This window comes from Nomascus leucogenys, chromosome 8, assembly GCF_006542625.1.
Source record: "Nomascus leucogenys isolate Asia chromosome 8, Asia_NLE_v1, whole genome shotgun sequence".
NCBI classification, from domain to species: Eukaryota; Metazoa; Chordata; class Mammalia; order Primates; family Hylobatidae; genus Nomascus; species Nomascus leucogenys.
The window spans coordinates 27,361,511-27,377,151 of NC_044388.1; the positions used below are offsets into that span (position 1 = coordinate 27,361,511).

The 15,641-nt window shown below is 49.2% G+C and overlaps 1 protein-coding gene across 1 annotated transcript in view; it reads left to right on the plus strand.

The window, feature by feature from the left end:
* Nucleotides 1-1,773: 1,773 nt before the first annotated feature.
* The window catches only part of SLC39A14 (solute carrier family 39 member 14), a 55,235-nt gene continuing 41,367 nt past the window's right edge, over nt 1,774-15,641 (plus strand). The window contains exon 1 of the mRNA XM_012508566.2: nt 1,774-1,927. The gene's annotated coding sequence lies outside the window, so the exon portion shown is untranslated. The remainder of the gene's footprint in view (nt 1,928-15,641) is intronic.

The following is a 15,641-nucleotide window of genomic DNA, read 5'->3' on the forward strand; positions in this document are numbered from 1 at the left end:
AAACAGAACTACCCAGCAACAAGGAAGGATTTAGGAGATGCCTAAAGAATTTTGTGTGTGGGTAGATATGGAGAGTTAAGACCTTTTGTTAATAATTAATTGTATTCCCTAATGGATTACTGATAGCTTATCAGCTCTGCTTGCCTATGTGGACTTTGACAGCTCCACCTTTAGTGTGGTTGAAAACAAGTGAGAACGCCATGATAGGCCCGGTGGTGGGGTGTCTGGTCCTGCCCCCTCTCTGCCGAGCAGTCTCCTTGAAGGCTGCCTAGTTCTGTGGACGGTATTGACAACTTGCCTGGAAAAGCCATGGGATTGCTCTCCAACTTTGGGTTTAAGAGATTAACACTCCATTAGGATATGTGTTTCCGGGCTTCATACTCTTCAGAGCTCAGTGTTGGAAGCATGCTTATTTCACTTTATCTCTGGGTGGGCTTCTCACTCCTTTTCCGGTGCTTCAACAAAAGGTGTGGTGGGGACTGGCCCCTTTCTGACAGCCCACTACAGTGGGATGAGAGTCCCAAACGGATGACATAATGTCTGGAAAGCACTGAGTTTAACCAAGAGAGAAATAGGGTTATTACAAAGATGAAGGGGCTCTGAGGGAAATTCTGCAAGAGATATCATTACTTTGAAATCACTTGGAAAATAAATGAGAGGACTATCACCCTGCCCCCATACCCACTGCAGCACTGTAATTACGGGGTGAGGATAATTGAATTTTAGAACTGCCCGGGGCCCAGCTAGACTCTTCGAAAGTAATATGAAGAATCTGACCCCCTCTGGTCTGGCGAAGAGCAAGCTGCTGAGTTCTTGCCACCAGCTCCAGCGACTGTCTGCTTTCCTTTTCTCCTTAGCGCCGCCATCACGGGGGTCCTCCCCGCAAGACCTGCAGAGAGTGGGATGTTGCCCCCTTCCCTGCGCAAATTCAGAGACAGCTAGTGCCGTCTGGGGACCAGTCACTGTGCTAGGAGCAGCTCGAGTACTAAGCCGCGACAGTTGGGCTAGAAAGCCCTTCCTCCGAGCCCCCCCAAGGCCCAGGTGGCAGCGGGCTCAGCTCATAAAGGAAATAGTCCTGATGTCCTGCAGAACAGAACAATGGGAGTCGAAAGGGTGGTTTATTTTCTCAAGAAATCTGCATTTCCCAGGCCTGATATACATCTCAATGGGACTGTCCCACAGAGGAAGAGTCTCCTCGGACCTTCTTCACCCCCAAATTAACATTTCTCCCAACTTTGTGTTAGTAGGGTTCTTTAGGCGTCTGATCATTGTGGAAGCGGTGCGGCATCAAGTCTGAAAAGTGAATATAATATGGTTTATTTGGAACTCGACCAGGAAATTTTGGTTCTTTTGGCTGGTGGAAATATGCAGAAGAAACACCATCTAAGGGCGCGTCCCCTTCTGAAGTACCTTTCCGAACTGGGGAGGGAAGAGAAAAGCTTTTTGGGTGAACCAGAAGTGGTAAAATCATATTCAAATAGAGTGGGTAGGACTCTCCTCCAGGGGGTGTGGGGTGGAGGCTAGGCGGTGAGAGCTTCCCGCGCCCGGGGAGCAGGTCTTCACGGGAGGTTTCCGGAGGCAGGAGGAGCCTGCGGGTCCTCGGGAGTCACGGCCGGATGAAGGGTGGGAGCGGACGCCGACCACAGCCAGGGCCGCGAGGCGCAGGAGGGCGCAGGCTGGCCAGGTCCCCAGCCTGCCGGCCCCACGTGGCAGCCCCGGGGCGAGCGGGGCGGGCCGGGGGCGGGCCCGGCCGCTGACGCGCCGGGTATATAGCCGGGCATGCGCGCGGTGCCGGGGCCCAGAGGCAGTGAGGGGGGTCGGCGCGCGTGTCTACGCGGACGCACCGGCTGAGCTGCTTCTGCTGCCGCCGGTCGCCTGCGACCTTGCGGTGAGGCTGCGCGGGGCCGGGGCCGCCTCCGAGCGCCAGGTGAGGGCGGGGACGCCAAGGGCCGCGGGATGGGCAGCGGCGGAGGAGCCGCGCACCCCAGGCTGGGGCAGCGGGTGGGGGCGGGGACAGCCCTGCGCCGAGGACCGGGCACCGCTCCCGGGCACCGGCGCACGCCCGGACGGCTGGGTGGAGGCTGCACCTGGCCGCGGTGCCGCGCTGGCGAGGGGAGAGGTCAAGGCGCGGCCCGTCCGCCTGGAGGGTGCGGGATGCTAGAGCCGCAGAAGGGTGTCCAGAGCGTGGGTCGCCGCGCCGAAGGCTGAGCCAGGCTCCCGGAGCCCCCGCGCGGACACGGACGCAGAACGCAGACAGTAGGTGGCCAATCCGAGGGGCGGCTCTTGGGGCGGCTCTATGGGGCTCTGGGGTCTGGACTTTGCTTTTCAGGAGCTGCGTCCCCGTGCCCCGCCGGCCCATCTCCCCTCTGAAGATACATGTACCCAATCTTCCGGCTGAGCGAATCTCCAACCTGGCTTGCCCACGAGGATGGCTTTCTGGCTATTTTTGGTCCTTAATGACCAAGTTAGGTGGTCGGGTTCAGGCTGCCCCCTCTTGGTGGGTGAGGGCAGTGGGACAAAGTCGCCATCCGAGCAGTTTCATCATCTGATCCTGAGGTCCAGTTGAGCCGGGAAAATTTCCTCAGCTCTGGACTGGGGGTTCACTTTTGAGGATCCGGTGCTTGCCACGGCCTGGGTTCCAAAAACAGGCTTCTCTACACAGTTAAAGGGCTCGGCTGTACAGGAGGACTCCGGACACAATTTGGGGAGTGGCTAAGTGCTCTCTTGTGACCCGAATGGAAGCGTGGGGGTAGGAGCAGCTTTGACCTGACCCTTCTTCCTGGAGCAAGCCTGGTTTGGCTTTATGTCTTTAGTGGCCCTCACCTAGGAGCCCCAGGCCATTGGGACGGCTGTGCTCCTGCCAAGGAGTGGCCTGGGAGTTAGCCCTGGCCTCTGTCCCTGCTCTGCTCTTAACCGGCCCTGTGACCTTGGGAGGGTCAGGTCAGTACCACGGTCAGACTAGATCTCCTTATCCACAGCATATACAATTCCGTAATCCTTACCTCTTTTTTTTTTTTTTTTTTTTTTTGAGACGGAGTCTCGCTCTGTTGCCCAGGCTAGAGTGCAGTGGCGTGATCTCGGCTCACTGCAACCTCCGGCTCCCGGGTTCAAGCGACTCTCCTGCCTCAGCCTCCCGAGTAGCTGGGACTACAGGCGCCTGCCACCATGCCCGGCTAATTTTTTGTATTTTTAGTAGAGACGGGGTTTCACCGTGTTAACCAGGATGGTCTCGATCTCCTGACCTCGCGATCTGCCCGCCTCAGCCTCCCAGAGTGCTGGGATTACAGGCGTGAGCCACCGTGCCTGGCCTATCCTTACCTCTTAAAACACAAGTCCTAAATATCGACAAGAACTTGTCCATATACATCCTTGGATGCATATCCCCCGGGACGCAGCTCCTGAAAAGGGAAGTCCTGACCCCAGAGCCCCACGGAGCTACGCCAAGGATATGCACCCTTGGTAAAGCAAGAGAAGGGATGTCCAGAATCATAACTTAGCCGCTGGAATTAAAAGCCACATGTTCTTTTTCCTGGTAGAGGCTCAGAGAGGTGAGTTTCCCATCACCTGTGTGGTAGCCGGGAGATAGGCTAGTGGTCCTCTTGCTGGGATTGGTTTGCAGGTAAGACTAGAGGGCACCAGACAGTGGAAGCGGGTCCTCTGGATAATGTCTCTTCCCAAAGGGCCAGGCCAAAAGCAAGTTCTTGCTTAATTTATCATTTGTTACTTATCTGGCCTCTGGGGCCTTGGGGGAGGGCAGTGCTGAGTGGGAGATAACGATCCAGGTGTTGACTGACAGCTGGCCAGCCAGTGCAGAGGCTAGAGGAACTCACTGACCTGAGGACTTGGAGGCTGGGGCAGCTGCATCACTGGCCTTGTAATTTAGGCCAGAGTAAGAATTTTGGGCTCTGAGACTCTTAGCCTGTGGATGTACATTGCCTGGTCTGTGCTGGGCTCTGCAGTGGCCACCATGGCGGGTGCACGCAGAAGGCCTGGCCTCCACCCTTCCAGTGCAGACTCTTGGGGAGAAACAGCATGCATGGATGAAGAACGAGATAGCAACACAAGAGAAGCCTCCGTGCTGTGCACAATTCAGTTCAGAGAGCGGGCATCCTTGAAAGGCTGGAATAATTCTAGCCTTTTGAGATAGGTGGGTCTCTGTTCAAATCCTGGTCCCGTCACTCTCCAGCAGTGAGAAATTCTTAACTTCTGTTCTCGCCGGCTTGCAGGATGTCATGATTTTGCCTGGAACATAGTAGAGGGCTTGTTGTCATCATTCTCATCGTCATAATTTTTGTAGGGTGGAGTGGGTTATTTAGGGGTCCCAGAGGCTGATAGTTGGGTTGGGTTGTAGGAATGGTGTGAGCCCAGGCATAGGGTTGATTCATCTCTTCCTTGGCAACATGGATGCAATTTCCCTGCCCTTCTGGGAAGGCCACTTTTCTGTGGCCTGCCAGGGATTGTCCCACAGATCAATTGGGCAATCTTAGGGAAAACAAACTTTTTTCTACCTTTAGTTCTGGGAGCTACTCTGATTTCTTCAGGGAAGAAATGCTCCTTCTCTGGGCTGATGGTAGCCAGGAAGGAGTAACAATGCCTGTGTGTGCCTGGGTGGTGCGTGTGTGCTTGTGTGTGTGTGCATGTGTGTGCGCATGTGTGTGCACGTGTGTGTGCGTGTGTGTAGGGTATATATCACTCACAGGACTGGTTCTGTTTTTAAACCCTGCTTACCTTCTTCCTCCTTCCTTACCTGCTCACACCCTGCACTATTCCAAGAGGAAACTCAATCCCTGTCCAATATTTGCGGAATTGTGGGGTTTACACAGTAGTGTTGTGAATAGATTGTGCGTGCCTGGGAACCAGGACCTCTCTCTCCCCACTATGTCAGGATAATAGCCTGCCTGCACCTGACCTGGCCAAGGTAATGTTCCGCCATGTTGTTGAGCCCCAGAACCATGGAATGTTGACCGGGTGACTTTGGTGATCTTGGAGTCCAGCCCCTTTATTTTACAGTGAAAGAAACTGGATCCAGGGAGGTGAATTGGTGTTCCTGAGTCACATGGTTGCCAGTGGCCAAGAGACTTGATGGAGAAGACCAAAGAAGGGTTCTATTTTTGATCCTAAATGTGATTACGAAATTGGTGACACCTCCAGTCTTTGCTTGGAAACTAGAAGAGGAAGGGGCCATTTGTCCCTGTGCTTATTGAGGGAGGGGGTGTTAGTTTCTTCTGGAGGAGTCTCTTTCTCTTTCCAGACTTCCTGGAGACATGGGAGGCTGGGGAGTGAGCAGGGAAGGAGCCTGCTGCTCAGCTCAGCCGGAACTCACCGGGTGTCTGCAGTGGGGCTTCTCTGACCTCCAGGCTGGCGGGCTGAGCTGGTGGAATGCAAGGAGATAAGGAGTCCAGAGTCTGCCCCATCGACTCTCGCCAGCCAGGGCCTCATGCCCACCTAGGGGACAGGAGGGCAGGCCCTAGAACACAGGGTCACGAAGCCCCACTATCTTGTTCCCCTCCTGCACTACCACGGGCATTAAACCTCTCAGGGGGCCCCTAGTTGGGCCTGGCAGAGGCAGAGACGCAGAGGCTGGGCCCTCTGACCTGCACAAGGAAAAGATGCCGGGGAAGCCACAGAATTGGCCTGCCCAAGGGAGCCCAGAGTGCCCGGCCATGGGAAACCGAATTCTCCGCCTTGGCAACTGGAGATCGGACTGTTGTTAGAACTCCTAACCTCCCTTCAAGGGCAGACCCCAGAGAATCTTGGGGCTTGGTGGAATGAGAAGGTGACTGCCCTACATTTATTACCACCGAGTTCCTAATGGCCCTCTTAGGCAGCGCACTCAGTATTAGTAGTTAATAAAAAAAATCAGATAAAAGTTGGAAATCTAAAAAAAAAATACATGTCTTAAATAATTTTTATTTATTTATTTATTTTCGAGATGGAGTCTCACTCTGTCTCCCAGGCTGGAGTGCAGTGGCGCGATCTCGGCTCACTGCAACCTCTGCCTCCTGGGTTCAAGCAGTTCTCTGCCTCAGCCTCCCGAGTAGCTGGGATCACAGGCGCCTGCCATCACGCCCGGCTAATTTTTGTATTTTTAGTAGAGACGGGGTTTCACCATGTTGGCCAGGCTGGTCTGGAACTCCTGACCTCGTGATCCACCCGCCTCGGCCTCCCAAAGTGCTGGGATTACAGGCGTGAGCCACTTGCACCCGGCCCCTTTATTTTATCTTTAAAACATGTATGTATTTTTATTCACCAAAACTTTGATTTAGGGCCAAGCCCTTTCCTTTGAGTCTTTAGATCCTTTATTTAGACTACTTAGAAATTGTTTATATATAAAAATCATACTTAAATGTATTACCTGTAATTTCTCATTTCCTTCATTTTATTAATTTTTTTTCCTACTAGGCTCTGTATTCACATAGTTGAAAAATCAAAATGGTAAAAAGCAGCAAAACCTTGTCTTCCCCAGCTTTTCAATAAATGCTCCAAGGTAGCATTTTAAACATCATTCAGCACCTTGCTTTTTTCACCTAGCAACTATATTAAGATCTTTTCCATATCAGCACATAGAATGCTTTTAGCATTCTCTGTCATAGCTGTGTAGTATTCCATAGTATGGAAGTATCATCTTTTTTAACCAACACACATATCACCCTGTCCACACTTATGTTTGCAGAATATATCTGTGAAGTGGGATCGCTGGGTAAAAGGTTAAATCTGTTAATTAGCTTTCACTAAATAAAAAAATGAAGCGAAGACAAGAGATATTTGCAAAACAGCCATGTTCGGAATCCAGTTACTGCTTTTATGTACATACCTAGTTTAATTTCAACTTTTTATTTTCCATTTGCAACAGGTCTTTCTAGATGAGTAATTCTCAAACTTTTTGATGCTAGGACCCCTTACATTGTCTTTTGTATATGTGGCTATCTGTATTGATAGTATATTAAAAATTAAAACTAAGTAAAATTTTTTTTTGAGACATGGTCTCACTATGTTACCCAAGCTAGTCTTAAACCCTGGCTTCAAGTGATCCTTCTGCCTCAGCCTCAAAACTGAGAAATTTTAAAATAGTTATTTATTCATTTAAAAAGCAAAAATAAGGCGATTACACGTTAACATTAAAAAAAAAATGTTTTGAATGGGCGCAGTGACTCACACCTGTAATCACAGCACGTTGGGAGGCCGAGGCAGGCGGATCACAAGGTCAAGAGATCCCGACCATCCTGGCCAACATGGTGAAACCCCGTCTCTACTAAAAATACAAAAAATTAGCTGGGTGTGGTGGCGCACACCTGTAGTCCCAGCTACTCTAGAGGCTGAGGCAGGAGAATTGCTTGAACTTGGGAGGCAGAGGTTGCAGTGAGCCAAGATCACGCCACTGCACTCTAGCCTGGTGACAAAGCGAGACTCCGTCTCAAAAAAAAAAAAAAGGTTTCATGAAAAATATATTTTCCAAAATAAAGTAGTCAAAAGAATGGCCTTGTTAGCATATTTTTAGAAATTTCAGGATTTTAAAATAATTCTTTATTGGATGATAATGAGATCACAGATTATAATAGGTGTAACTTAAATTTGCTGTTAAGAAGTCAGTTAAAAGTTGAGAACAAACTGAGCTAATCTCTGAGACCACCTATATATTATACCCTAAACTTCTACCTTAGAAATTTCTCAAAAACTCAAGATGTCACAGGTACATGTCACATTTCATGTAGCTTCTGAAAAGTAAGAGTGAAAAGCTTTTAATTTTTGTATATTAGAATAAAAATAGTCTTTTACTTCAGGGATCCCAGGTGTCATATGACAGTAATTTCAGAATTAGTGTTCGAGATCACTTAGCTTAAATTTCTCAGAAATCAGACATTTTTCTTTGCATTTATTCTTCAGGGTTTTCTGTTTTTGTTTTTGTTTTCTCGTTTTTTTTTTTTTTCCGAGGCGGAGTCTCTCTCTGTCACCCAGGCTGTAGTGCAGTGGCGCAATCTCACTGCAGCCTATACCTCCCAGGTTCAAGTGATTCTTCTGCCTCAGCCTCTCAAGTAGCTGGGATACAGGCACGCACCACTGCGCCCAGCTAATTTTTTGTATTTTTAGTGGAGATGGGGTTTCACCATGGTGGCCAGGCTGGTCTCGAACTCCTGAGCTCAAGTGATCCACCGGTCTTGGCCTCCCGAAGTGCTGGGATTAAAGGCGTGAGCCACCGTGCCCAGCCCTCAGTTGTTATTTAAATAAATCATAACCATTTAAATAAATAGAACCTGCATAAAGAGGTTTGGGAATAGGCACAGCTGTTGGCACGGGAACCCTCAATGGTGACAGCAGGTGGTGGGGTAGGGGGGAGGTTGGCCACCTGGCGAGGGGCCTATTGGCTGCAGGGAGGGACTGGAGACCTGGGGGCCTTGAGCAGTCCAGTGGCGGTCAGCTAAGAGAGCTGCTGAGTACCATCTCCATTCCCGAGATGCCTGTGAAATGTGTGAGGAGCTGTGCATGTGTGGAAAGTCAGATGCGGGATGGCTTTCCTGAAGCTGCAGCAGGTGGAACAGAGGAGAGGTACTTGGTGAGGCCAGCGGAGGGAGTGGCAGGAGGTGACAGAGCAGGCTTCCTGGGGAGGGACTGAGCCACCCTCTCGAAAGCTAGGAAGGGGGAGAGAGAGCAGGGTCCTGGTCAGGAGAGCCCTGTGAATGCCGGTGGGATGGTGCACATGGCCCAGAGTGAGTGGCCGATTAGAGGGAGCAGCAAGTGAGGTGGCTGGAAATGTATGTTGGTTCTAGGAGTCTTGAATGGCTCGGGGGTCTAAGGTATGAGTGTTCTCTTGGAACTCAGAGCTGTTTCCATATCAGAGACTTGCCAGCAGCCCTCTGTCTTGGGGTGCAGCCTGCCAGGCTGCTCTTTTTTTTTTTTTTTTTTTTTGAGACAGGGTCTCACTCTGTTGCCCAGGCTAGAGTGCAGTGGGTATGATCTCAGCTCACTGAAACCTCCCCTCCTGAGCTCAAGCAATTTTCCCATCTCAGCCTCCCAGGTAGCTGGGACTCCATCCAGGTGCACACCATCACGCCTGGCTAATTTTTGTGTTTTTAGTAGAGATGGGGTTCCACCGTGTTGGTCAGGCTGGTCTCGAACTCCTGACCTCAAGTGATCCACCCACCTTGGCCTCTCAGAGTGCTGGGATTACAGGCGTGAGCCACCGCGCCGGGCCAGCCTGCTCTTATCTGGAGCAACTCCATGGCCCCACGTCCATGTCCTCTGTACCAGTCCACTTCCTCCAGCCTCTGCCGCCTTCCTTAGCCCTCAGAAGCATCTAGCAGTCTCCTTTCCAGTCTGAACACAGCCCTTAAAAGTCTCTCCCAGAAACTGTAATAGATGTGATTAACTATACACAGAATTCCCCCAAACAATTGTTTGGTATTTTTGTCAACTTTATTTCCTTCTGATTATCAAAAGTAATGCATGTATATTGTAAAGTGCAAAGAAGTATTTGGGGGAAAATGGATAATCCTGCTGCAGTCTCTGTTTACATATTGGCATATTTCCTTACAGTTGTTTTTTTTGTGGGGGAGGGGATACAATTGGCTATCTACACCCATCTTACCTTGACATCAAAATTTCTCCCTAAGCATTTATTCTGTCTTATGGCTGTATCTTTTTTTTTCTTTTTCTTTTTTTTTTTTTTGAGATGGAGTCTCACTCTGTTGCCCAGGCTGGAGTGCAGTGGCACAATCTCGGCTCACTGCAACCTCCGCCTCCCAGGTTCAAGCAATTCTCCTGCCTCAGCGCCCCCTAATAATAGCTGGGATTACAGGCATGCACCACCATGCCCGGCTAATTTTTGTGTTTTCAGTAGAGGCGGGGTTTCGCCATGTTGACCAGACTGGTCCCAAACTCGACCTCAGGTGATCTACCCGCCTTGGCTTCCCAAAGTGCTGGGATTACAGGCATGAGCCACTGCGCCCGGCCATGGCTGTATCTTAGTTTGCTTAACCATTTCCTTTTATTTTAAACTTTTATTTTGAACTAATTTTAGATGTACAGAAGAGTTGCAAAAATATAGCAGAATTCCTTTATATTCCTCACCCCAGAGTATAATTATATAATCAGGAGCAGGAAATCAACATTGGCATAACACTGTTAACTAAACTGCAGGCCTTGTTTAAATGTCACAAATATTTTCACTAATGTCCATTTGCTGTTTCCAGGATCTGATCTGGGATCCCACACTAGTTATTTCTCCTTAGTCTGCTGCAATCTGTGGCAGTCTCTCCCTCTTTTCTTGCTAGAAAGTTGGAACGCAAAGTGATGTTGCATCCTTTAGAGGTATTCATCATGTCACGGTTTTTTGTTTTTTTGTTTTTTTTTTTGAAACAGGGTCTCACTCTGTGCCCAGGCTGGAGGGCAGTGGTGTGATCTCGGCTCACTGCAGCCTCCACCTCCCAGTTTCAAGTGATTCTTCTGCCTCAGCCTCCCAAGTAGCTGGGATTACAGACATGTGCCACCATGTCCGGCTAATTTTTTTGTGTGTGTTTTTTTTTGTTTGTTTTTTTGTATTTTCAGTAGAGACAGGGTTTCACCATGTTGTCCAGGCTGGTCTTGAACTCCTGAGCTCAAGTAATCCACCCACCTCAGCCTCCCAAAGTGTTGGGATTATAGGCGTGAGCCACTGCACTTGGCCATGTCAGAGTATTTTTTTACTGGTGATATTTATCTAGATTACTTGGTTGGTGTCTGCTTGATTTCCACACTGAAAAACGGTGGGTTTTTTGTTGTTGTTGTTGTTGTTGTTTTACAAAAACTGAATGGGGCCAGGCATGGTGGCTCACACCTATAATCCTAGCATTTTGGGAGGCCGAGGCAGGCAAAGGCCGACGTCGGGAGTTCAAGACCAGCCTGGCCAACATGGTGAAATCCCATCTCTACTAAAAATACAAAAATTAGCCAGGCATGGTGACATGCACCTGTAATTGCAGCTACTCAGGAGGCTGAGACAGGAAAATCGCTTGAACCTGGGAGGCGGAGGCTGCAGTGAGCTGAGATGGAGCCACTGCACTCCAGCCTGGGCGACAGAGTGGGACAATGTCTCAAAAAAAAAAAAAAAAAAACTGAATGGATAAACTGAAAAAGTTATCTTTCTTTCCCTTTGTAGTTTCAGGAGATACTTTAAGACTATGCAAATCCTATTTCTCCTTGTACTTTCATCCCCTAATTTTAGCATCCATCTGTAGACCCTGCTTGCAATAATGATGACTGTGATGTTTGCCTAATGATTCTCTGTTTCCCTCTTGTACATGTATTTATTGGAATTCTTTGTAAGCAAGAGCTGGCCTTGCTTCCCCATTTATTTATGCATTTGGTTATTCATAATCAGATTTTGTTCTATGGGTTAAAGTTGAATAATATTTTTTGAGGCTCAAATTGTTCTAGCTTTGACCATTTCGGGAGCTCTTTCCGGTTGTCTCCTGTGTTCTTCTGGTAAGCCACTGTCTTTTTTTTTTTTTTTTTTTTTCAGTGTTTCCTTAATTTCCTTTACTACAAAATATTCCAGGCTCATCTTGTAACTTCGCTGCCCCAGCCCTAGAGTCAGGCACCTCTCCACAGAGTGCTGGTTTCCTTTATTGGAGAATGCTGTTTAGAAACCAAGGTCTGGTTGCTAGGTATGTTCATTGCTACAGGAGTTGTCATTGCTTCTAGGTCCTCTCAGCAGACAAAGCTAGGAAACAGATAATTCAGCACCTATCTGTATATATGTATGCTAAAAAATGTGAGTTTGTACTGATACCTCTTATTCTGATCTAACCTCACAAAGTTCGTTTTATTTTAGTCTTTCCCTTTTTATTATGACTTCTTTCTCCAACAGTGAAAAACCCTCTTAGTCATTTTCTTAGTTGGGGTGAAGGTTATTTTCCACTGGTTTTGCTCCTGTTATCGTGGCCCTGATTAACACACATTTCCACATGTGGACTATAGATTATTTGACTCAACTCACCTTTCAGATGATAACATCTGGAGGCAGAGGCGAGTGTTTCTGATTTTAAATACTCTGTGATTCTGCACCCAGAGCTGCACTAGGATGTACTGAATGCTTGATGAGCATCTTACCTGCTGAATACCCCATTTGGATCTGTACCTACTCGGCTACACTCTCCCTCTCTACAGTTCATAACTCTCCTGCCAATTGTATTTGTCTTGAACAATACTCCTATCCAGTTCCTAGCTTTAGAATTCTTTGTGAGATGAGAACTGTAGCCTAATGTTAGAAGCTCTAAAGCCTGCCCGGTCCAAGACCAGAAACCACTACCACTCATTTCCATACCACCTGCTCTTGGTAGGCATGTGTCAGTAGAACGGATTAATTGGAAGTAAACTGGAATAGGACTGAGTGCAGAGACCCATACTGCCTGGCCCTGCCACCTGTGACCAGAACTTGTCACTTGACTGCTCTGGGGAGTGGAGGTCTATCAGAGCAGGCAGGTGTATTAGTATGACACACTTAGTGGCTTAAAACAACACCCATTTATCATTTCACAATCCTGTACGCCAGAAGGCTGAGCACTGCATGACTGGCTTCATTGCTGGGGGTCCTAGAAGACTAAACTTAGGGTGTCAGCTGGGTTTTCAGGGCCTCTGCCAGGCTCAGATGGTTGTGGAAAATTCAGCTCCTTGTGGCTATAGGACTGAGGTCCCCTGCCCCCTCGCCCCTATTTTCCATTGCTGGCTGCCAGCCAGGGGCCACTCTCAGTTCCTAGAGGCCCCCGTATTTCCTTTCCACCTGGTCTCCTCCATCCCCCGTGATACAGTCTCCCTCCCACATTGAGTCCTGCTCATGCTTCAGCTCTTTTTGCCAAGAGGAGCCATCCTTGTAAGGGCTCACCAGCTTCGTTCTGGCCCACTCAGGGTAATTTCCCTGTCTCAGGTCAACTGATGTGGTTGGCAAATACCTGCAGGCTCACTTTTGCCACATAATGTGCCATAATCCCAGGAGTGACGTCTCATATTCATGGGTCCCGCCCACACACAGCAGTGAGGGCCACTGGAGTCATCTTAGCGTTCTGCCAGCTGCAGCTCAACAGGATCAGGTCTTAATTCTGGCACCAAAGTATTTACCCGTGGATCTGTGTCCCATGGTTCCCCTGACAAGTTACCAGAAACTTGGTGGCTTAAAAACGACAGAAATATATTCTTATAGGTCTGGAGGCCAGCAGTGTGAAATGCAGGTGTCACCAGGACCATACTCCTTCTGACAGCTCTAGGGGAGAATGCTTCCTTCTTTTCCCAGCTTTTGGTGGCTCCTGGCATTCCTTGGCTTGTGGCTGCAGCACTCCCATCTCTGCCTCTATTTTCACGCGGCCTTCCCCTGTTGGTGTGTGTCTGCATGTCCAAATCTCCCTCTCCTTTCTCTTATAAAGACATAGGTCATTGGATTTAGGGCCCATCCTAAATCCAGGACAATTTCATCATGACATCCTTAACTGATTTTATCTGCAAAATCTCTATTTCCAAATAAAGTCACTTTCTGAGATTTCAGGTGGACAGTTATTTGCGGGGATGGTATTCACCCCACTAGATTCAGGGTTGTGGGAAGTGTTGCTTACTAAACTCTGGTTCGCGGAGCTGCCAAAGAAAAGAGGTTTATTTTTAGACCTAGGAGAGAAGGCAGGCTTGGCTGCTCTGGAGGCTGGGGCCCATCCTCAGACCGTCTGCTCCCCTCATGGGTGACACAGATCTGAAAACCAGGTGGGTCGAAGGCTGGCCTAGAGGCCCTGTGTCCTTAAGATCCAGACACTTTGCAGTACAGTCAGCTCGCAGTCTCTGTCTCTGTGGATTCAATCAACCATGGATGGAAAATATTTGAGAAAAGAAACAAAACTGGCTGGGCGTAGTGGCTTACGCCTGTAATCCCAGCACTTTGGGAGGCCGAGGCGGGTGGATCACGAGGTCAAGAGATCGAGACCATCCCGGCCAACATGGTGAAGCCCCATCTGTGCTAAAAATACAAAAATTAGCTGGGGGTGGTGAGGTGCACCTGTAATCCCAGCTACTCAGGAGGCTGAGGCAGGAGAATCGCTTGAACCCGGGAGGCAGAGGTTGCAGTGAGCCAAGGTTGTGCCACTGCGTTGCAGCCTGGCGACAGAGCGAGACTCCATCTCAAAAGAAAAGAAAAGAAAAGAAACAACACTAACAATATAATGGTTAAAAAGAATACAAATAAAAAAACACAGTGTGAAAATTATTACATGCCATTTACATTATATTCGATACTATAAGTAACCTAGAGATGGATTAAAGTCTATAGGGAGGAAGTGCGTAGGTTATATGCAAATACTATGCTATTTTATATCAGGGACTTGAGCAATTGTAGATTTTGGTATCCTGGAGGCGGAGAGAGTGTCTTGGAACCAGTCCCCTGGTGACGGCAAGGGATGACTGTACCAGCAACTTGCCTCTGTACAGAGAGCTCTGGTTGAGTGTGACACTGTCCTGTAGGATGGGCAGGGGACAGATTGTGGTACCCCTGTGGCAAAGAGGGAAAACTGAGGTCAGAGAGCTTAAGTAATTGCAGAGTGTCATACTTAGAAGGGACAGCAGTGTTTCGTCCAGCAGTCTTGAAGTGTCAGGCCAATTCCTGGGGCTAGAGAGGGGCTGATCCATCAGCCCCTCTCTAGCCCGAGGTGGCCTGGGCCTCACCCGGAAAGTTCTGATTCAGGACCGAGATGAGGCCTCAGTGGTGCCACTGGGTTAGGGACCCACGCACAGATGCAGTCCAAGACTGGAATCTGTTTAATACCTCCAAGTGAAGATCCTTAAAAAGGGAGCAAAAAGCACCATCCCTCCCTGCAGCACCCTACCCCCCACCCAACTTATCAGTAAGCCTTTCCATTCCTGTTTTTTTTTTTAACCCCCTGGGATGGGGTCTCACTGTGTCACCCAGGCTGGAGTGCAGTGGCTCCATAATGGCTCACTACTGACTTGACCTCCCGGGTTCAAGTGATCCTTCCACTTCAGCCTTCCAAGTAGCTGGGACTACAGGCATGTACCACCATGCCCAGTTAATTATTGTATTTTTAGTAGAGACAGGGTTTTGCCATGTTGCCCACGCTAGTCTCAAACTCCTGGGCTCACACAATCCACCCCCTTGGCCTCCCAAAGTGCTGGAATTATGGGAGTGAGCCACCATGCCCGGCCTCTAAATTTTTTTTTTTTATATACAGAGTCTTGCTCTGTTGCCCAGGCTAGAGTGCAGTGGCGCAGTCTTGGCTCACCACAACTTCCGTCTCCTGGGTTCAAGCGATTTTCCTGCCTCAGCCTCCCAAGTAGCTGGGACTACAGGCGAGTGCCACCATGCCCAGCTAATTTTTGTGTTTTTAGTAGAGACGGGGTTTCGCCATGCTGGCCAGGCTGGGTTCGAACTCCTAACCTTGTGATCCACCCGCCTCGGCCTCCCAATGTGCTGGGATTACAGGCATGAGCCACTGCACCCGGCCCTACACTTTTTTTTTCTCCCCTAGACAGAGTCTCGCTCTGTCACCCAGACTGGAGTGCAGTGGGACTAGGCTCACTGCAAGCTCCGCCTCCCAGGTTCACACCATTCTCCTGCCTCAGCCTCCCAAGTAGCTGGGATTATAGGCGCCCCCCACCAGGCCCGGCTAATGTTTTGT